This window comes from Hypanus sabinus, chromosome 6 (assembly GCF_030144855.1).
Source record: "Hypanus sabinus isolate sHypSab1 chromosome 6, sHypSab1.hap1, whole genome shotgun sequence".
In the NCBI taxonomy this organism is placed as follows: domain Eukaryota; kingdom Metazoa; phylum Chordata; class Chondrichthyes; order Myliobatiformes; family Dasyatidae; genus Hypanus; species Hypanus sabinus.
In genome coordinates, this window is record NC_082711.1 from 123,939,297 (window position 1) to 123,962,978 (window position 23,682).

The following is a 23,682-nucleotide window of genomic DNA, read 5'->3' on the forward strand; positions in this document are numbered from 1 at the left end:
GGTTCCATCTTGCCAAATCTTCCTTAATTTTTTTATATAAAGACTGATGATTACATTCTGATAATTTTGCCAAATCTTTTGGCATGATGATGCCCAAATATTTGAGAGACTCTGTGTGCCATTTTTCTTGGTGGGCTGTAGTAACATGAAAATAATTGGGTTTTATATATGTTGATCTTCTATCCTGATAATAGACCACATTTTTCAAAGGATTGCATCAATTTAGGTAAAGAGTATGTTGGTTGCCCTAGATAGATCAAAATATCATCCGCATACCAAGTCAATTTATGCTCTGTCCCTTTAATAGTAATTCCCCTGTTATCTTCATTTTGTCTGATGTATTGAGCTGATGGTTCCAGATATAACGCTAAGAGTAGCGGTGACCATGCACAACCCTGTCTCGTGCCATTTTCTAGGGTAAGTCTATTTGATAAATATTCATTGATTTTAATCCTAGCTGTAGGATTGCCATATAGCGTCTGTATCGTTTTAATAATCGTGTCTTGGAAACCAAATCTATGTAAAACTCTGTAAAGAAAAAAAAATCCAATTAACCGAATCAAATGCTTTTTCAGCGTCCACGCTTATCACTATTGCTTCGATGTTATTTATTTTTGTATATGATCCATAATGTGAAGTGTCCTTCGTATATTGTCTTGTTTCTGGCGTTCTCGTGTAAAATCTGTCTGATTGTTAAGTATCGGTATGGGTAGAAACTCCTCTAATCGTTTGGACATGATGGAGGTAAATCATCTATAATCTACATTAAGAACGGATATTGGTCTAAATGACCCGCATTCCATTTTATCCTTCTTTCGGTATAGCTGAGATTATCGCTTCCTTCTAACAGGGTGGCATTTGTGCCTTTTTTAGAGGACAGGTCAGTTGTGGGGAGTAAAACAGGAATTAACTCATTTTTAAATTCTTTGTACCACTCTGCTGTATACCCATCTGATCCTGGTGAATTGCTTAATTTAAGCCTACAAACTGCAGCTTTTAATTCGACTTCACAGTTCGAGTCAGCAGTCATCCTTCCATTTTGTTCTTTGCTTAAAGTGGGTAACTCTAGTAAATGCAAGAACGTGTCAATTTGGGTCATGTTTCCCCTGGAACTTTGGAATATAAAGTTTTGTAAAACACCTTAAAAGCTTCTTGAATTTCACTTCGCTTATTTTTTTTTATCATTTTCGTTCTTGGGTCCCTAATTCTATGAATTGTATTTTCTGTTTCAGAAATATTACATTTTTCCTGTTTTTTTTTGCGTAGCCAATTAATTTCATTCCTATTTTTTAAAAAAAATTCTCCTAATGTATCCTGTGCCATATTCAATTTGTGTTTTCTCTCTAGTTCCTTCAACCTATTTTGTAATTCCTCTAAAGTTTTGTTCCTTTTTTTCTTATATGAAGATATCGCTATAATTTTCCCTCATAAGACAGCCTTCAGAATATCCCATAACATGGGAGGTGAAACCTCTCCATTATCATTAAATTCTAAGTAGAGACCAATTTCTTTTTTAATTTGTTCCTTAAAGTACAGATCATTGAGTAGACTCGAGTTAAGTTTCCAAATAGTATTCTTTGCTTGTAGGTCAAAATCAACAGATAAATATATAGGTGCATGGTCACTTACATGTATTGTCCCAGTTCCACAGGTGTTTGTTTTGTCTTTGTCTTTTCCAAATTTTATGACATAGTCTATTCTTGTATATACAGAATGGGGAGCAGAATAATAAGTGTAATCCCTTCTTCGGGGAAGAGGTCCCACCATATATCAATTAAACCAACCTTCGCAAGAAGTGTATTAATTTTCTTATGTAAAGATATTGTTTCATAGGTTTTTCTGTTGGAACAGTCTAAGTTTGATTGTAATTGTAAATCTAACACTCCCCCACATATATGGAGCTCTTCTGTTTCCGTTACCATAATATCAGTAATTTTCTAAAATAAACCAATTTCACTTCCCGGGGGTCCGTATATATTCAGTAGAGTAACTGAATTGTCCTCTACATTCCCCCTTACGAGAATATATCTGCCCTCATTATCTCCCTTTACGAATACTTTTTCAAAATTGAGCTTACTTGAGATAAGAATAGCAACTCCTCTCCTGTCTCCTGATTTATATGAGGAGAAAAACAGATTAGTGAAGCCCATTCTCTTTAGATTTTTATGCTCATTATCACGTAAATGAGTTTCTTGGAAATATACTACAAGTTCTTTTTTTCATTTTGGATAAAATTCTATTACGTTTGATTGGATTTAATAGCCCATTGACAATAAAAAAATGAATTTTACCTTGTCCTTAACCATCTGTATTTATCTGTCAATGTATCATTGAAGTTAGAAGAATAAAACTTATTCGAACTACTCCCTGAACAAATAAGAACCAAGAAACGCAAATAATAACAAAAATGGCAACGAACGTGCGATTCCAAGGCTGAGGTCTCTAGTAGATGACCCTGCGTTGAGCTAGAGGAAAAGTCTAGCTGTGGGGGATAACCCCTCCTTGTTGTGCGTTGAGGACCCCCATTGCTGTATTCATAAAAGTCAGTGAACAAATCCATTACACAGAAACGATTTCCCTGTGTACTCCTCCTATATGTTTGTATATATACACCCCCCCCCACACACACATATATATATATATTCATACACACACACACACACACACACACACACACACACACACACACACACACACACACACACACACACACACACACACACACATATATTCTCATTTTGATGGGGAAAAGGAGTAAGTGAGCGAATAAAGAATAACAACTAAGTAATATAAAATCCACATTATAATAGGTATTTCTCGAGATAGGTATATAGGTATATCACGGTCTACTTTTGCTTCCGTTGAGCTTCTCAACATGTTTAAAGTTAGCCAAACTTTATCGCTCTTCTGGAGGGGGTGAGGACTGTCTTTCGAAAACTCCCAGTCTCTTTCTGATGTACTAAAACACCCTCTTCTTACACCAGGCTCTTTGTAGAATCTCCGCCTTGGTATTGTACCGAAGGAATTTAATTATTATTGAGCGTGGCTTATCTCGGGTAGGTTTCGAGACAAACGCGCGATGGGTTCTCTCGATTTCCAGCTCCATAGTCCAGTGAAGCTCCAGCGCACCCCACAGCAACTTTCCGACAAACTCTGTCACAGACAAACCCTCCGTTCCTTTTGGAACGTTGAAAATTCTGGTATTTTTCCGCCGTGATCTTCCCTCCAGGTCAAGCAGTTTACCTTCTTGGTGACTTAATATTTTTATCGTCTTACTGAGTATTCGTTCAACGTTTTGAACGCGATCTTCCACCTTCTCAATTTGAGTCTCTGTCACCATTATTTTTTGATTGACGTTGGCGAGCTCTGACTTAATATCATGTAGCTGCTGCTTTATATCTTTCTGGAACTCCCTTATCTTTTTCAGAATTTCGATCATATTCGCCGCTTCGCCTGAACGAGGCCCAGCGTCTGCCTCGCTAGCACGCGGTCGGGTAGGAGAGCCGCTTGCTGCACTCCTCTCGGCCGCAGGCTCCGCAGTGTCTCTTTTTATATTTCCATTCCTTTCCCCCATTCTTGCCGCTCTTTTTAGTTCAAATATTTTTCGAAAAATACTATATTTTTGGGTTGACGGGGTTTAATACGCGTTTTTCCGGAGGAGCTAGTGACTTAAGCTGCAATTCTCGACCGGAAAACCGCACATCGGCCCGTTTAAAGCTCTCCTCAGAATTGTCCCTCTGACATTCAGGATCTGTCCTTCTTCTCCCGACCTCTGATGCTTGTTTCATCTTCCATCCCCGACCGGTCCTACACTCACTCTAGTCATTTTTTTTTCTTCACATACATCTAGAATAGCTTAGTGTTTTCCTTAAAACTACTGCAGACCTTCTGTAGACGTTTCTAGTTATCCTAATTCCATTCTTCAGTTTGTACCCGGCTACTTTGTAAATCTACAGTCATGTCTGTATCTTGCCTTCTAATCCTAAGGTCTGTTTCCTAAAGCTTCTTTCTTTCTCTTGACCAGCTGGTTCACATCTCTTGTCAACCATGGTCCCTTCACCCTACCATCCTTTCCCTGCCTGAATGGGGCAAACCTATCCAGAACCCCATGTAAGTGCAGCCTCAAGTACCTTCAGATTTCCTTTGTGCATTTCCCAGGACATATCCGTTCCTGACTTAAGCTTTGATGTTCCAGGCTAATATCATCATAATTCCACTGACACAGTTAATTACTTTGGGAACAGACACAGTGCTGTGGGGCGACAGCGAGTAGTGTGACTAATTTGGACCCTGACAAGGGACTGTGGGCGGAGAATGGGGCAATGAGATGGGTATGGAGAATGACACGAAAATATGGGAACATAGCGGGGTGTTGAGATTACTTGGTGATTGACGTGGGCCTGTGTGATTAGTGTATGTAACCCTTTTACGAAAGGAGGGTGCTGGACCTCTTATAATTTGCCTACTGACACAGCCCATTGACAGTCGGCGCAATAGCCATGGCTTTACACACCGTCCTTACACATCTGGAGAAGAAGGATGCTTATGTGAGAATGCTATTCTTGGACTACAGTTCAGAATTCAACACCATAATTCACTCCAGGCTCGACAAGAATCTCAGAAATCTTGGCCTTGACCCTGCCTTGCAGATTGCCAGCAGCTTGTAAGAGTGGTCTCCCTCACCTCCACCCCTCTGACTTCCAACACAGGAGCCCCTCAGGGCCATGTACGACGTACCCTTTTTAACTCCCTGTATACTCATGATTGTATCGCCACCCACAGCTCCAATCTGTTAACTAAATTTGCCGACGACATTACATTGATTGACCTAATTTCAAAAAATAACGAAGTGGCCTACAGAGAAGTTATCTCTCTCTGACACAGTCGTGTCAAGTAAACAGCCTCAAGTAAATGTCACAGAACAAAGGAGCTGGTTGTGGATTTCATGAGGAAAGGAGACGGGTTAACCCTTATTTACAGGAATGGATCTGGCGTTGCGAGGGTAACGCGCCTCTTTTACCTCAGACGGTTGAGGAAGTTTGCTATGGGCTCCGAAATCCTAAGAACTTTCTACAGGGGGCATAATTGAGAGCATTCTGACTGGCTGCATCACTCTCTGGTATGGGAACTGTACCTCCCTTAATCGCAAGTCTCTGCAGAAAGTGGTGCGGACAGCCCAGCGCAACGGTAGTTGTGAACTTCCCATGATTCAGGACATTTACAAGGACAGGTGTGTAAAAAGGACCCGAAGGATCATTGGGAACCCCAGTCACACCAAACACAATCTATTCCAGTTGCTACCATCTGGGAAGCGGTACCAGAGCATTAAAGCCAGGACCAACAGGCTCTGAGACAGCTTCTTCCAACAGGCAATCAGACGGATGAACTCACGCTGATTTGATTGCACTCTGTATTACATTGACTATATTACACTGACTGTTCGATTTACTATAAATTATTATTATAAATTGCTATGGTTGCACATTCAGATAGAGACGTGACGTTTTTACTCCTCGTGTATGTGAAGGATGTAAGAAATAATGTCAATCATTTCAGAGTGAAGCACAATGAAATAATAGTTTTATTATATTTTCCCAAGGTCTTCTTTTTGTATTATTGCATAAATAGTTAAATTAATCTGCTGAACTACAGTAAATTAAAACCATCGAAAAGCTCCCCTAACGGACTAAGCCCGCATTTCCGCACCCCCACCCCACCCTTCCTTTGACCTCAGGCCCATGGGATCCCTGAATCTACGAGCACGAACTAACCCACCAGTGCAGTGACTACGGGGCTGTCATCTAGCGGGTCGCCGCTCCCCCATGGATCGGCCCCACGGAGGTGCAGTAAGTCTCCAACTTTTCCCCACCATCCCACAGCCCCTTCGGTCTTAAGACACTATCGACTTGAAACGCCACGCAAGCGAGCATCAGCACCTTCCTCTCAGGGGAGCGAAAGCCCGCCAGTTACCACTCCGGCAGACTGGAAGTGGAAGAATGTCCAGCCCCACTCGTGCAAAAGTGTCCGTTACCACCCGAGAATCAGAGGCTGAGGTGACCGCCTACCCTTCACACTGCCCCTGCTGGGCCCGAACGGGAAGCGAGACCCGAGACTTCCCCGCTCCTACAGGCCGCTTAGCGCATAGGAGTACCCCATGCGGTAGGTCTGAAAGTGCAGGCAGGACGTTGAGGACCTGTTGGGTTCCAAGACGAGGCCGTGACCTAGGGTTTCTTCCCTTTGAAGAGGAGGTAGAAGGGAATGGAGTGATTAGTCGTGTATTGCAAGTCATGGGCGATATCGTCTCTCGCCGTTTTCTCGCTACGGGAGGGAACATGTCCTATTATATACCGGCTGGGTAGCCTCCAAATTGATTGCATGAACATTGACTTCTCTAACTTCCGTTAATGCCCCTCCTCCCCTTCTTACCCCATCCCTGAAATATTTAGTTGTTTGCTTTTTTTTCTCTCTCTCTCTGTCCATCACCCTGCCTGTTCTTCATCTCCCTCTGGTGCTCCCCTCCTCCCCGTTTCTTTCTCCCGAGGCCTCCCGTCCCGTGTTATTTCCCTTCTCCAGCTCTGTATCACTTTCGCCAATCACCTTTCCAGCTTTTAGATTCATCACACCCCGTCCGGTCTTCTCCTATCATTTCGCATTTCCCCCTCCCCCCCAATACTTTCAAATCTCTTAGTATCTCTCCTTTCAGTTAGTCCTGACAAAGGGTCTAGGCCCGAAACGTCAACAGTGCTTCTCCTACAGATGCTGCCTGGCGTGCTGTGTTTCACCAGCATTTTGTGCGTGCTGTTTGAATTTCCAGCATCTGCAGATTTCCTCGTGTTTGTCCTATTATACCCTCCCGAACTTAAGTCCGACCCGCCTTCAAGCTGTCATGACCTCCCGCTACGACTACAGACGGGAAGAACAACTAAATGTGAAATAAGGAAAGGGAAGACAGAGTATGAAAGTAAAGTAGCACAAAATAGAAAAGAATATACAGCATTTATTTCGATTCCGTGCAAGAAAATGCGAATGAAGGCTGATTTCGGGAGCGAAGGCAGTTTTTACTACTCGGAGTAAAAGAGAAGCAGGACTGCGCAGGCACGTGACGTCAGCCAGTAGAGCACAAAAGGTTTAAAAAGCAGACCGCAGTATCCAGAGAGCAACTTCGGAGCGGGCAGCGGATTGAGAGGCAGCAGAGTGATAGGGCTTTTACTCAACGGGCTGAGGCAATAATGGGACGAGTTGAAGTAGGTTTACTTGTGTTACCTGTAAAGAAGGAATTATATATGTGAGGCCGATGTTCTATGCTCGGTGGCAGATGTGAGAGGTCCTGGAGTCTCCCGGCTTCCCGGACGCGGCCAGATCTGCACCCGCTGTGTCGAGCTGCATATAATACGGGACCGAGTTAGGGTCCTGGAGATGCAGCTCGATGACCTTCGCTTGGTGAGAGCGAGGAGGTAATACAAAGTAGTTATAGGCAAGTGGTGACACCAGGGCCACCGGAGAAGGACAAGTGGGTCACAGTCAGGAGGGGGGAGGGGAAGAGTCAGGTACTAGAGAGTACTCTGTGGCTGTACCCCTTGACAATACGTGCTCCTGCAGGAAATAAACTCGGATGGCAGTTTTCCTCCCCAGGTGCCAGGGGTCGTGTTGTTTCAGATCGCATCCAAGATATCCGGCAGTGGGAGCGAGAACAGCCAGAGGTTGTGGCACATATTGATACCAATGACATAGGTAGGAAAAGGGAAGAGGTCCTGAAAAAAGTACTACAGGGAGTTAGGGAGGAAGTTGAGAAGCAGGATCGTAAAGGTAGTAATCTCGGGATTACTGCCTATGCCACGCGACAGAGAGAATAGGAATAGAATGAGGTGGAGGATAAATGCGTGACTGAGGGATTGGAGCAGAGGCCAGGGATTCAGATTTCTGGATCATTGTCACCTCTTTTGGGACAGGTTTCACCTGTACAAAAAGGGCAGGGTTGCACTTGTATCCCTGGGGGACTAATATCCTGGGAGGGAGGTTTGCTATGGCTACTGGGGAGAGTTTAGACTAGAATAGTTGGAGGGTGATAACCTAACTGCACAGACAGGGGAAGAGGCAGCTGGCTCACGAATAGAGAAAGCTAGGAGATCGTGTGCGAGGGAGGATAGGCAGGTGCTAGAGAAGGGACGCGCTTAGACTGAAGGTTTGCGATGTCTCTATTTTAATGCAAGGTGTGTTGTGAACAGAGCAGATAAGCTTAGAACGTGGACCGGTACTTGGAGATATGATGTGGTGGCAATTATAGAGACTTGGATGACTCAAGGTCAGGAATGGTTACTTCAAGTGCTGGGTTTTAGATGTTTCAGAAAGCACAGGGAGGGAGGCAATAGAGGTGAGGGCGTGGCACTGTTGATCAGAGGTAGTGCCACAGCTGCAGAAAAGGTGGACATCACGCAGGGGATGCGTACGGAGTCTCTGTCGGTGGAGATTAGGAACAGGAAGGGGTCAATAACTTTACTGCATGTTTTGTATAGGCCGCCAAATAGTAACAGGGATATCGAGGAGCAGATAGGGAAACAGATTCTGGAAAGGTGTAATAATAGCAGAGTTGTCCTGACAGGAGATTTTATTTTCCTAAATATCGATTGGCATCTCCCTAGAGTGAGGGGTTAAGATGGAATGAAGTTTGTTATGTGTGTTCAGGAAGGTTTCTTGATACAAATTGCAGATAAGACTACAAGAGGAGAGGCTGTACTTGATTTGTTATTGGGAAATTAACCTGGTCAAGTGTCAGATCTCTTAGTGGGAGAGCGTTCTGGAGATGATGACCATAATTCTATCTCATTTACAATAGCATTGGAAAGAGATAGGAACAGACAAGTTAGAAAAGCATTTAGTTGGAGTAAGAGTAATTATGCGGTTATCAAACAGGAAATTGGAAGCTTAAATTGGGAAGAGATGTTCTCAGGGAAAAGTAAGGAAGAAATGAGGTAAATGCACAGGGAATATTTGTGTGGAGTTCTGCATAGGTACGTTCCAATAAGGCAAGGAAGTTATGGTTGTCATAAAGTGGGCGTTGAGACGTACCCAAATGCAAGACACAGACACTGAAGTACTCGGGAAAGTGAGACCTGGTGTGTCAGAAAGCAAGGGAAGTGGGTGAGAAACAACACTGGACATAACACAGGTCCTGGACGAGACTAGAATACAGGGCCCGGGCTAGGACTAGAGTAGGAAAATGGGGCCTGGACGAGAAACTAGGAACTGGGAACTAAGAACTAGGAATTGGAGAAGGACTCCGAGCCAGAGACTGGACAGGGACCCGGAAACTGGGTCTTGACTCGGGCTCGGACTTCAGATCTAGGTGAGGACTGGACGTGAGGGCAGGATGTAGGACTCCAGGGCTGGACGAGGACATGAAGCTCAGACTTGGACGAGAACGTTAAGCTCAGACTTGTTTTTGATCGAGGGAGAGCAAAGCAGAAGCGAGGGGAGGCGTAGCTGGACACGGACACTGGCCCTGGAGGAGACCAGGACTCAGAAGGAATGTAAGGGGGAAGGACTCTCCAGCCCCTTGGCATGAACTTTGAATACTCCAACTTCCGGTAATTCCCTTCCCTTCCCCCATCCCAGTTTAAACTCTGCCTCCTTCTCCAGCTGTCTATCACCTTCCTCATGTTTGCGCTTCCTTCTGCTACCCATAGTGCTTTCTCCTTACATTCCTTCTTCAACTGTCCTGCCTATCCCCTCCCTGCTTTCCCTCCCCCACACCTTGATTTTCCCCCGTACTGGATTTTCTCCTGGCACCTACCAGCCTTCTCCTTCCCACCACCCCCGCCTTCTTTATAGGCCCCCTGCCCCCTCCCTCTTCAGTGCTGACGAAGGGTCTCCGCCGAGTCCATGACTGTTCGTTTCCACGGATGCTGCCCGATCTGCTGAGTTCCTCCAGCGTGTTGTGCATGCTTCTTTGACCACAGCATCTACAGAGTATTTTGTGTTTACGCCTTAAATCACCCCGCTTCTCAGCGACAGACCCAGCCAAATAGTCACCAACGACTCTTGCTATAGAGTCACAGAGGACTACAAAATGCAATCAAACCCACATACAATAATTCCGTCGGCAGCTCGTCCCACTCTCATACGACCCTCAGAGTGAAGAATTTGACCCTCAGGTTTCTCTTAAGTGTCACACCTTTCACCTTTAACATATGACCCCTAGTTCCAGTGTCACCCAAACTCAGTGGAAAAAGCCTGCCATAACAATCACAATAGGTGATAAAATACAGTTTCACAAGCTGCAATGATATAATTTACACCAATATTTTGTGTCTTCCCAGTGGTTCCTTTGAAGTAGCATTGTTTGCACTGGAAGCACATTATTATTGACAAGTTTCAGACACTTTTGTTAGTTCCAATTAATACAATCTATGTTCAAAAAGCTTCTGAGACCCTAGAACCTAGAATCCCAAAATTACTGCTGTGAGGGTTGACACATGGACCGCAGGGAATGTAGGAAGACCGATCAAGTATCGGTAGGTAGGATCCGTTTAATATGGCAACATGGCTGGGATAGACTCTGTAGGCCGAAAAGTCTGTTCCTGTGCTTTACCTTTCCCTGTTCTATGTATGAGAAAGACAAAAAGACGGTCCTAACCTTTATTTTCCGAGTGCACCTTTCTCTCAGTGGAGATGAACGTAGACATGTTTTGAACCAGGACAAAGTTTAGTAGTCTTCATACAAACAAGCTGAGAAGGGTGTCTGGTAATCGGAATGGGAGATAAGTTTAGAGTGGGATGAGCTGTGTTTACAATCGGTGAAGAATCAGAGTGGAACAGCCGCTTTAATCTCAGAGGTCCGCTCTACTGATGGGTATGAGTCGCACCGGCGCAACATGAGGTGGAGAGCTGGGCTGATGGTGTTTGAAATAACATTCCCTCTGCTGGAAGAATGCCTCTAATAATTTACACTTATTACTGCCATCACAGTTTCCATTGCTTGCAGATTCAGAATTATTTCACTAAATTAATCACAATGTTGCACCGCAGGGAATACACCTGTCCGACGTAACGGTTTTGTAAATAAATTGCAACCTTTATTTTTAACTCTGTCCCCATGGAGTCGCTAAAAGGTAATAAAAACTGTAGGCATCTACTGCCTCATCATTTCATTCCGAGAAACCACCGGTAGCACACGGTGACACATCACTGAATACAGAACATGCCTGCAATGTTGGATAGATATCTGAGTGTGGATAAAATATTGACCGTAGTCATTTCTGTCACCGGAGTTCTTGGTGAGTGAATACAGCATTTCATGTTTGGTATTTCTGTGTGTTAACCAATGTGAACCTGTTGAAGATCATTTTACCAGCTTTCAACTTAAGGATCATTGCACAAGTATCGGCCAGTGATATCGATCCTTCAATTGAACATCTGAATTTTCATATTTAATGACAGTTGAAACGGAACCTCTGTCTCTCCTCTGATTCACGGGATTGACTCGAACGTTGCCCTTGCCTTTAGTGGTAATTTCTCCAGAGTGCTAACAGCACTGGGGATACCAACTCTCCGGGAATGCGTGACTGGGAAAGTTCGGCAATGGTGTGTTGACTGTTTCTGAGTTATGGATCAGAGTGAACACCTGGTCCTTTAGTGACACCTTGACAGACTTGTAGCCGTGTTGGACATAGGCAGCTCTCCGGGAAGGTGTGCCTGGGAAGGGTTTTACATTGTGAATTTCACTATTTCTGAGTTCTTAACAAAGCAAATACGTGGTACTTTAACAACAACATGACCAGAGTGTTCCCAGATCTGGGGACAGGCAGTTCTGGAAAATGAGATTGCCACTGTTTTAACTGGACAGTCTCCAGAGTTGTCCCAGATCTGGGGACAGTCAGCTCTGCGGGGGAAGTGTGACGGGCAGGGTACGAATGGGACCTTGACCTGATTTGCGGTGCTGGAGACAGGCAACTCTCCGGGAAGGTGTGATGGGCAGCGTATGAATGGGACCTTGACCAGATTTGCATTGCTGGAGACATGCAGGCCTCCGGGAAAGTGAGACTGACAGGGTTTTAATGGGAGCTTGTCCAGGTTTGTATCAATGCTGGGAACAAACAGGTTTCCTGGAAAATGTGACGGGCACTTTTTCACGGGACCTTGTCCAGACCTTTACCAGTACTGGGGGCAGGTAGCAGTCCGGAAACGTAATACTGACAGAGCTTTAGCAGCACTGGGGCAGGCAGCCCTCCGGGAAAGTAAGAGCAGCAGGTTTTTAATGGAACGTTTTCCAGAGTTGTACAAATTGGGACAGACAGCACTCCGGAAAGTAAGACTCACAGGGTTTAATGGGAGCTTGTCCAGATATTTGTCTGTGCTGGGAACAGGCATCTCTTTGGGGAAGTGAGACTTGCAGCGTGTTAACGAGACCTTGTTTTGACCTCTGTTTGTCATATACATTAATGATCTGGATGATGGGGTGCCAAATTGGATTAGTAAGTATGCAAATAATAGGTAGGTGGCGTTGTGGATAATGAAGTAGGTTTTCAAAGTTTGCAGAGAGATTTAGGCCGGTTAAAAGAGTGGGCTGAACGATGGCAGATGGAGTTTAATGCTGATAAGTGTGAGGTGCTACATTTTGGTAGGAATAATTCAAATAGACTAACATGGTAAATGGTAGGGCATTGAAGAATGCAGTAGAACAGAATAATAGTACATAGTTCCCTGAAGGTGGAATCTCTTGTGGATAGGGTGGTGAAGAAAGCTTTTGGTATGCTGGCCTTTATAAATCAGAGCATTGAGTATAGGAGTTGGGATGTAATGTTAAAATTGTACAAGGCATTGGCAAGGCCGAATTTCGGGTATTGCGTACGGTTCTTGTCACCGAATTATAGGAAAGGTATCAACAAAATAGAGTAGAGAGAAGATTTACTAGAATGTTATCTGAGTTTCAGCAGCTAAGTTACAGGGAAAGGCTGAACAAGTTATGTCCTTATTTTTCGGAGCGTAGAAGGTTGAGGGGGGACGATAGAGGTATTTAAAATTATGAGGGGGATACATCGAGTTGACGTGGATAGGCTTTTTTCATTGAGATTACGGGAGATTCAAACAAGAGGACATGAGGTGAGAGTTAGGGGCAAAAGTTTAAGGGTAACACGAGGGGGAATTTCTTTACTCAGAGAGTGGTAGCTGTGTGGAATGAGCTTCCAGTAGAAGTGGTAGAGGCAGGTTCGGTATTGTCAGTTAACTTAAAATTGTATAGGTGTATGGGCAGGAAATGAATGGAGGTTTATGGACTGAGTGCGGTCCAGTGGGACTAGGTGAGTGTAAGCATTGGCACGGACTAGAAGGGCCGAGATGGCCTGTTTCCGTGCTGTAATTGTTATATGGTTATATTGTGCAAACCTGCCCCAATGCTGTGGACAGGCAACACTGAAGGGAAGTTGGACTGGCAGAGTTTTAATGAGACCTTTTGCAGACTCGTCCCGTTGATGTGGACAGGAAGTTCACCGGGAAATGAGATTGCCAGTGTTTTTATGAGACCTTGTCCGGACTTGTCCAATTCTGGAGACAGGAACTCTGTGGGTACATGTGACTGGGAGGGTTTTAATGAGACCTTGTCCCTTGTTGTACCAATGTCGTGGACGGGCATCTCTGCGAGAATGTGAGAATCGGAAGGTTTTACATTGGTAAGTTCACTTTTTCTAGTTATTAAACAAAGTGAACAGGTGGTCCTGTGTTTCACTTTGACTTTCGAGTCTGTCAGCGTCAGATTCCTCTGCTTGTTGGTCAATAAATGAGTTGAATTACTGGAACCCGTGCCCATGGATCTGCTGACGTGTGGTATCGAATTGAACGACGCTGTAGGATTAATCCATTAAGCGAGCCACTTGGCCTCTGGTTGGCAAGCTGTCCCTGCTTTGCCTCTAAGACCCGTCGTAAATTGGAGCACCGTTTCGTCCAGAAAAAAAGGATCTCGGCCCGAAACGTTGTCCCTCGTCGGCCCATAAAATGCTGAGTTTCCAGAGGCCTGTTCAGTCACAAATAAATCAGTGACACCAGTCCCATCAGCGACAGGAATCTTGATCAGCACAGATCGTCGTTGTTCATGTAGCTCGTTTGTATCGCCCACGATTCCCTGCAAATCGTTTTATCTCCACTTTGAAGATGGCGGGTCAAGGACAGTGTAGCCCGTGTCTGATATTTGATTAGCCGACTTTCCTCACTCTTGATTACGTGTTAATTCTCTGAGAATGTGTTTACTACTGTCCAGTGTTTCTTCTCATCTTTCCTTCTCTCTCTACAGTAAATTTAATGGCGATTGTGGTCTTGTCCCGGGGAAAGTGCGGCCTCTGTACCTGCAACACCCGCTATCTGGTGGCCATGGCAGCGGCAGATCTACTGACCGTTGTCACTGAGGTAATTTTGTTTCGAATCAAAGATTATTACTTTCCGTGGAGTTTCCTGAACATCACCCCTGTCTGCAGGGTTATCGAGGTAGTGAGATTCATAGCCACGTATTGTTCTGTCTTGGTTATCGTCACCTTCACTTTTGATCGGTTTGTCGCCATTTTCTGTCAGAAGCTGAAAACAAAATATTGCACCAGGAAAACTGCGGCTGTGGTTCTAACAACAATTTGCGTACTGTGCTGTCTGAAAAACATTATCCGCTATTTCCTATGGGAACCCAAGGTGATCATTGACAATGTAACCTGGTTCTTTAAAATTATGGACTATACATACGCACATACTATACATTCACTGACCCCGGTTGGCTCGATACGGTTCTAACTCCATTCATCCCTTTCGCTGTGATTCTGTTGCTGAACGCTCTGACAGTCAGGCACATTTTAGAGGCCAGTCGGATCCTTAAGGGGCTGAAGGGTCAGAGCAAGGTGGGGGAGGGGGACCACAGTGACCCGGAGATGGAGAGCAGGAGGAGGTCTGTGATTTTACTCTTCACACTCTCTGGCAACTTCATCCTCCTGTGGATGACGTGCGTTGTCAATTTCATGTATTATGAGATCACAGGAAGAGGATTCGATTTCAATGATTCTGAATGGATCTTCCACCTCGTCGGAGTTTTGCTGAGGAATTTCAGCTGCTGCAGAAACACATTTATTTACGCGGTGACTCAGTCGAAATTCAGGGTGCAGGTGATCAGCGCGGTGAAATATCTGCTCGCCTCGGTGCTTCAGTTCATGAATAAAGCCGCGCACTGAGCACCCAGAAATGTGGCCGCAGTGTCTCCAGTCCGGGCTCTAGCTCATCACATTCACTGCCTGATTCCACAGATGTTACTCACGGGCGTAGTATCCCATCGAGTGGCGGCAACTAAATGGTAATTATTAAAAATAGCACAGATTCATCTAACCTGGACGGTGACAGTTCAAGTTCGGGCTGACTACTGGGGTCTACAATACAGACCCATTCGAGTGACCAGCCTTTTTTCTGTATTGCCAACAATCGCTTGGGGCTGGGGATGGCGTGGGCGAGACAACACACATGTACTTTCGAAGCTTTGTAGTCAGTACGCAGTGCATTATGGGGCTGTATTGCATAAACACTGCAGGCTCGTAGGATTTTGTGAATAACAGGTATCTGAGTCACTTTATGTGTTTAGCAAAACCCGCAGCCTCTTCCTTCCATTACGAACAAGCCAAAAGCAGTCGCTTTACAATCTCATCATTACGTCAGGCACAGCTTTTTAAAGCAAACACAGCTCAATGTCGCTGTTTGTGAATTATGTCGAACAGTTTCTCTTATGAACAACGTGTTATTTGTCTCACTTTACACAACATCGTGCCTGTGGGACCTGTGGCAGAGGGGAGAATCAATGTTAATCACCCCCAGTTTACGGATCAGTTCACAGTCACCATCTGGTTTCCTTCTGACTCGAGACCTCCAGTCCCGGCAAGAAAAGTTGTGAATTCTTAACGCGCCATTATAGGTTAATCAAGTCTTTCCTGTGGCTGGCGATCAAACATGTACACGGTACTCCAGCTGAGCGGTAGAGCACGAGTACAGGCCCTTCTGCTCACTACGTTGTTCTGAATTGTTTGAACTGCCTAAATAAACCAATCCCATCTGCTTACGGAAGGCTCACATCACTCTATTATCCACGTATACATGTGGTACAAAACACTCTGCATCAGATCTGCCTCAGTGACCGCCCTTTGCGTTCATTCTAGACCCCATCACTAATCAGTATGAAAAAGACACTTGCAATGCACATTTCCTTTAAATATTCTGAGTCGCATTAACATTACTGTGTGATGCAAGTTGTTCTCTTTTAACAACAGCAGTGGAGGGAAAAGGTACAAAATTACACTGAATTACAGAATAAATAAAGAGTGCTAAAAAAAGGTCTTATGATATAGTGTTCCCCCTTTCATCTTAAATGCATGCTCTCTGGTATTAGACATATCCTCCTTAAGGAAAGAATACCGGCTTTCTAATCTGTCTGTGTCTCTCATATTTACAACTTCTATCAGGCTTTCCTCAGCCTCTGCCGCTCAGGAGAAAATATCACTGGATTGTCCAATCTCTTCTTATACTTACAGCATTCTCTTAAACCTCTTCTACTCAACATCTAAACCTCCCCCTTTTACACTCTAATAGAATGAACTGCCCCAGTTGCAGTTCAGTTAGAGACTTATAAAAATGCAACCTAGCTACCTGACACTGGAACTCAGTGCCACTATTACGAAGACCAAACAGGCCTTACCTTCCCATCATCATTTGCAGCCGGTTTCAGGAGCTATGAAATGGATGCCAAAATCCTCCATCGCTGTACAGCAACATCACCATGACACATGACCATGCAGTCCCGGCGAATCTTCTTCCAGCCCAAGACATACATTGGATACAAAATGCTAACCAGAACTGAATGCAACATTTTAAGAAACTTAACAGGTCAAGCGGCATTTATTGAGAGGTCTGCAGTCAATGATTCGGGCCAGAACCTTCCCTTCCAATATTGACACGAGCCCTTTGGCCCAGCCTTTCCATGCCGACCAAGTGACCACCTAAACTTGTTTCATCTGCCTGAGTTTGACCGATCTCCCCTGAAATAGGAATTAGCTTGAATGCTGATCTCAGTCCGATTGGCACATGGGCTGATACAGACAGACAGACATACTGACATACTTTATCGATCCCGAGGGAAATTAGGTTTCATGACAGCCGCACCAAGAATAGTGAAGAAATATAGCAATATAAAACCATAAATAATTAAATAATAATAAATTGATCATGCCAAGTGGAAATATGTCCAGGACTAGCCTATTGGCTCAGGGTGTCTGGCACTCCGAGGAAGGAATTGTAAAGTTTGATGGCCACAGGTAGGAATAACTTCCTATGCCGCTCAGTGTTACATCTCAGTGGAACGAGTCTCTGGCTGAATGTGCTCCTGTGCCTAACCAGTACATTATGGAGTGGGTGGGAGTCATTGTCCAAGATGGCATGCAACTTGGACAGCATGCTCTTTTCAGACACCACCATCAGAGAGTCCAGTTCTACCCCCATAACATCACTGGCCTTGCGAATGAGTTTGATGATTCAGCTAGTGTCTGATATGCCTTATTCCTTGACGAAGCCTTCACTGCCCTGTACGTATTCAACATGACGTTTAAGTTTATATAAGTAAAAGACCACGAAAAGGGGTGTGTCCTGTCCCTTAAGAGCCTGAAGTTAGATAACCCTCCAGAGCCTGGCGAGAATGAAGTGGTGAACGCGAAACAAGGCACGCGTCGGGCGCGGAGAAGGGGAGTTTGGGAGAACGCGAGCGATAGTGAGTGAGTGTGTGTGTGTGTGTGTGTGTGTGTGTGTGTGTGTGTGTGTGTGTGTGTGTCTGTGTAGGGGAAAAGGGGAGACATACACGTGGTTAAACTAGGAAGAGATTACGAAGATGTGGCCAGTACTAGTGGCCCTGACGAATGGGAAGAGTTTGGACAGACTGGGTCTTTATTGCTTGGAATTTAGATGACTGAACGACAACCAAATGCAAACAATTAAAATTAGCAGAGTTTCAGATCAGCTGGCCGGTTACAGTTCAGACTCCCACTAACTGCTGGCGTCTATATTGGAGCCCCAATGGTGTGAGGTAAGCTGTTTGTAAGTTGAACCCACAGTCACTGCTAGGCTTGCGTTGTGAAACGGGAACAACTCATACGCATGGTAATAGTTTTGCACACTGCGGGACAGCAGCGGCGGCGTCAGTTTTCTGGAATCAGTGCACAGTCACTGTTAATAAAGCATACCCGTCTGCCCGGATTTTGTTAATGAAATATGCCCGAGTTCATTTATGTGCTTAATGAAAGCCGCAGCCCTTTACTTCCACGGCAAACCAAAAGCAATCGCTATACACAGATATGATTGCGTCAGGAACCGTTTCGTAAGGTGAACACAACGACTCAATGACGGTGTTTGCCAATTATGTCGAACACTTCCCCATTTGCCACTTTTTACACTACCCTACAAATGCATCGTGACAGTGGGTTTTGTGATGAAGGAGGGGTGAATCAGTATTGCTTCAACCTCAATTTTGTGATAAGAGCACTGTCACAATCCATCCTCTTTCAGACTCCGGACGCCCTGATTACAAATATCATGAGTTCTCACTGTGCCATTCTAGGTTATTTACATCCTTCCTGAAGCTGACCACCAGAGCTGCACACAGTACTCCAGTTGTGGTCTTACCAAAATAAAACATTACAACAGGGGAACAAGCCCTTCTGCTCACTGTGCTGCTCTGAAATAGTAGAACTGGTAGGCATGCCTTTCTGAACCGATCCCTTCTGCATACACAGCGTTCACATCTGTCCATTCCCCACAGATTAATAAAACTATAAGATATAGAAGCCGAATTAGGCCATTCAGACCATTGAGTCTGCTCCGCCATTCCATCATCTGTGATCCCGGATCTCACTCAACCCACAACGCCTGCTTTGTCGTCATATTCTTTGATGGCCTGATAAATCAGGAAACCATAAATTCCAACATAATTATTTCCATGGGCTTGGCCTCCACCGCAGACTGTGACAGAGCATTCCACAGATTCAATACACTCGGGAAAAAAAATCCTGCTTAATCTGTTCTAAGAGAGCGCCAATTCTGAGGCTGAACCATCTAGTTCTCCAGACCGTCATCATCCTCTCCACCTTATTTAGTTTTTTTTCAACAATCTGTAGGTTTCAAAGAGATGCACCACATTCTTCTAAATTACAGTGAATACAGGCTCAAAGCTGCCTCATATGTTAACCACTTCATGTCCAGAATTAGCAACGAAAAACTTTTCTGGGGTCTATCCAATGACAATCCTCTATCTCATATCCCGCATGATTTTTGAGACATGGGACCCAAAGCCGTTGACAATACTCCAGATGCGGCCGAACTAGTGTCTTATAAAGCTTCAGCATTATCTCCACATTTATATTATATCCCTCTTGAAATAAATGCCAACACTGTACTTGCCTTCTTTAACACAGACATAACCTACAAATTAACCTTCCCAGCACTACCTGGATTTCCAGAAATCTTGCCAGACCAATCCGTTGAAATACTTGGATTAACATGCAGGATGGACAAAGGAGAGGTAGTGGTGTCATTTACTTAGAATTTAAGGAGGCGTTTGATAAGGAGGTGCCACACATGTGTTTGCTTAACAAGATAAAATCCTATTGAATTGTAGGAAAGATACAGGATAAATGAATGGCTGACTGGCCGGAAGCAGTGGGTGGGAATATATGGGGCCTTTTTCAGTTTGGCTTCCAGTGGCTAGTGGTGTTACTCAAGGGTCAGTATTGGGATAGCTATTTTTCACATTGTCTGTCAATGACTTAGGTAATGGAATTGATATTTTTGTGCAAAGTTTTGGATGATGAGAAGATCTGTGCAAGTGGATGATGCAAAGCCAGGTGGAGGGGTAGGTAGTGCTGAAGCGGCAATACGATTGGAATGGGCAAACAAAGTGGCAGATGGATTGCAGTGTTGTAAAATGTACGAGAAGGAAGTTTAGACTTCAGGATGGCGGCGCGATGTAGCGCGTAGCGGCCACTTTGGAATGAATATCTGTAATCTGTCAAGTAGGGAGCCGGGTACAATCCTGATTTAATGGAGATGGACATGTGAAGCACGGAGGAACATCTGGTGAAACTTTTGAAATGCCTGTTTCGCTGCCGTTGCTACTGTGCGATCGGAAAAAATCTCTGGGAGGAAGGCCTCGAACCCTGTTGAAAGCCTGTTGCTTGGCGGCCGACGCCGTGGTCGAAGCTCTCGGCAGAGATGGTGCTCGGTGCTCGGTGTCGGAGGGCTGGGCGGAGGCTCGAAGTTTTCGGACGGACTCGGAGTTGGCTGTCGTCGGGGTTCCCAGAGTGTTGCATCAGCAATCTGTAGCGCTGGAGGTTCATGGCAGGAAGAGTTTTTCTGGGCTGACGGGACTTTGAGACTCTCTTTTAAACCGTGCCATGGACTGCTCTTTATCAGATTACGGTATTGATTTGCATTGCTGAAACTGTGTTATAATTATGTGGTCTTTGTCAGTTAGTCTTTTATCAATTATGGTATTGTCTGCACTGTTGAAACTATATGTTAATTATAACTATATGTAACTATGTGGTTTTGGGTATGTCTTGTAGCTTTAGTTTTGTCTGATGGGTTTGTAGTTCCTTTCCGGAGAATGTGCTAAGACAGTAGCGCGACATCGATACGCAACAGCCTCTCCGGACTCTGGATTGCGGATTACCAAACGTAATGTGGTTTTTCTTGTGCGGTCTGTTTAATGCTTTTTTTGTGATATCATTACGTAGAACGTTGTCTCATTTTTAACTGCATTGTATTTGTGGTTATAAATGATAATAAACTGAATCTGAATCTGAATAATAGAACTTTGTAAAAGGTAGCAATAGAAACTATATTGATTTTGACAAATTTTATCAGTGCACTGCAAGTACCCAGAAACCTCATCCAAATAAAACTCTTTTTCAAACACTGAGATTAGGGTAACTTGCCCATAATTCCTTTCTTTTGCCTTGCTCGGTAAAGAGTTGAGTAACATTTCCAATGTTCCAGTCCTCCAGGACCATGCCGGAATTTAGGGATTCTTGATGGAGTATGACCATTGCATCCGTCATCTCTTCAAGAAACTCTCTCAGGTCTCTGGGATGTAGTCCTTCTCGTCCAGGTCACGTATCCATCTTACTACGTTTAAGTTTACCTGGCACGTTTTCCTTTGTAATAGCGATGACACTCATTCCTGCTCCTTGACATTCACGGATATCTGGCATATTGCTCGTTCCTTCCACAGTGACAAGAGATCGGAAGTACCCATTAACTTCATCTGCTATTTCTTTGACCCCCATTCCTGCCTCATGTGCGTTATTTTGCAATGGATCAAGAACAACTGTTACCTACCTTTTAGTCTTCATGGAACTGAAAACAACAGGTATAAACTTCTTGGTATCCTGGTTTACATTGTTGTCTAGTCTGCCCTTATAGATCACCTTTTCCCTTCTTACAGATTTTCAGTTACTTTTTGCTGCTTATTTAAAACTTACCAATCATCCAACTTCCCACTCACTTTTCTACGTGATATGCCCTTTCCTTGGCTTTTATGCAATCCTTAACTTTCCTTGTCAATCATGGTTGCCTTCCTCTGCTGGTTGCAAACTTCTTCCTTTGTAGAACATATCTATGCAGCCCCTTGTGAAGTATACGTAGACACTTTAGCCACAGCTTCTATGTGGTCACCCTCGCCAATATACTCCTCCAATTCAACTGGTCAAGCTCCTCTCTCAAGCCTTCGTAATTTTGTTTTTTCCCATTGTGGTACCGATAAATGTGTCAACTGTTTCGCCCTTTCAACTGGCAGCATGAAATCCATAACAACATAAGAACATAAGTCATAGACGCATAATTATGCCATTTGGCCCATCGAGTCTGCTCCGGCATTCAACCTGGCTGATCCTTTTTTCTCCTCCTCAGCCCCACTCCTTGACTTTCTTCCCGTAACGTTTGATGCCATGTCCAATCAAGAACCTATCAAGTTCTGGCGTAAATGCGTCAACGACTGGCCTCCACAGCTGCATGTGGTAATAAATGCCACATATCCAGCACCACAAATCTGGCGAAAAAAAAGTCTCCGTATCTCTGTTTTAAATTAACGTTCCTCTTGAGCTCAGCTCAAGAGAGCTGTGCCCTCTTGTTCTGGATTCTCCCACCATGGGATATATCCTTTCTACATCTTTCTAGTCTAGGCTTTTCAAGATTCAGTAGGTTTGAATTAGATCTGCCCCTCATCCTTATAAATTCCAGCGAGTGCAGGCAGAATGTTGTTAAACGTGCCTTGTATGATAAGCCATTTATTCCCGTTAATCATCCTCCTGAACCTCCTCTGAACCGTCCGCAATTCCAGAACAGCTTTCCTTTGATGAGGAGTCCAAAACAGTACACAATACTCAAGCTGAAGCCTCGCCAGTGAGTTAAAAAGATTCAGAATCACATCGCTTCTCTTGCATTCTGGACCTCTTGAAATAATTACTTACATTGCATTGCCTTTCTCACCATGCGACTCTAACTGCAAGTTAACTTTTAGGCCGGCCTACACAATACACCCAAGTCGCTCTGCATCTCAGACTTTTGCATTGATTTTCTCCCTGTTTTGAAAATAGTCCGCACATTTATTTCTACCACCAAGGTGCATGACCATGCATTTTCAAACATTCTATTTCATTTGCCACTCTCTTGCCCATCCTCCTTCTCTGTCGAAGTCCTTCTGCAGCCCACCTGTTTCCTCGCCATGAATCTTCGTATCATCTATAAAACCTGGCAACAAAGCCATCTATTCCATCATCTAAATCATTTATATACTGCATAAAAAGAAGTGGTCCCAACACTGTCCCCTGGGAAACACCACTGGGAACCGACAAACAACCGGAAGAGGATTCTTTTATTCCACCTCTCTGACTCCTACCGGCCAGCCAATCCTCTAACTATGACAGTAATTTTCCTGTAATACTATTGGGTCTTACCTTGGTAAGCATCCTCACGTGCGGCGCATTGTCAAATGCCTTCAGAAAATCCAAATATACAACATCCACTGGATCCCCTTTATCTACCCTGCGAGAAATCTCCTCAAAGAATTAAAATGTTTTGTTAAGGCAAGATTTTCCTTAAAGGAAACCGTGCTGACTTTGTACTATCTTGTCCTGTGTCAGTACCTACTCCATAACCCTGTTGGCATCGGTGTATGAGTGGAGATGCGTTTGGGAGAAGGTTGGCCGAGGTGAAGGCTGGTTGGTGAGGAGGCAGGAGGCAGTGTGTATTCTGATTATTCAAGTGATGTCCGGGGTGCTGAATTAGGGTCTTGGTGTTCAGATAGAATCAAAAGGGAGCGAATGAAGTCAGGAAGGAGTGAGTTGTGCCAGGGTATGAAATTTGACCAGGGATGTCGGAGGATGGGAAAGTGGGTCGACTTGAGTTGGGCAGACGGGTAGGGCATGTGAGTAGCCGGCCGGTGTGTAAGTAGTGGGGGTTAGATCGGGGTAGAGATTTCTGGTGGCAATGCCTCCGGGGGCGTGAAATCGTGGGAGGGGGTTGAGCGAGTGCAGAGATTTGTAGAGATTTGCCTATGGGGGTCTGTTGGTTGTGTCTTGGCGAAAGTAGGAGGTGATTTAGATTAAGTTCAGACGGGATGGAGGGTGAGTCGTG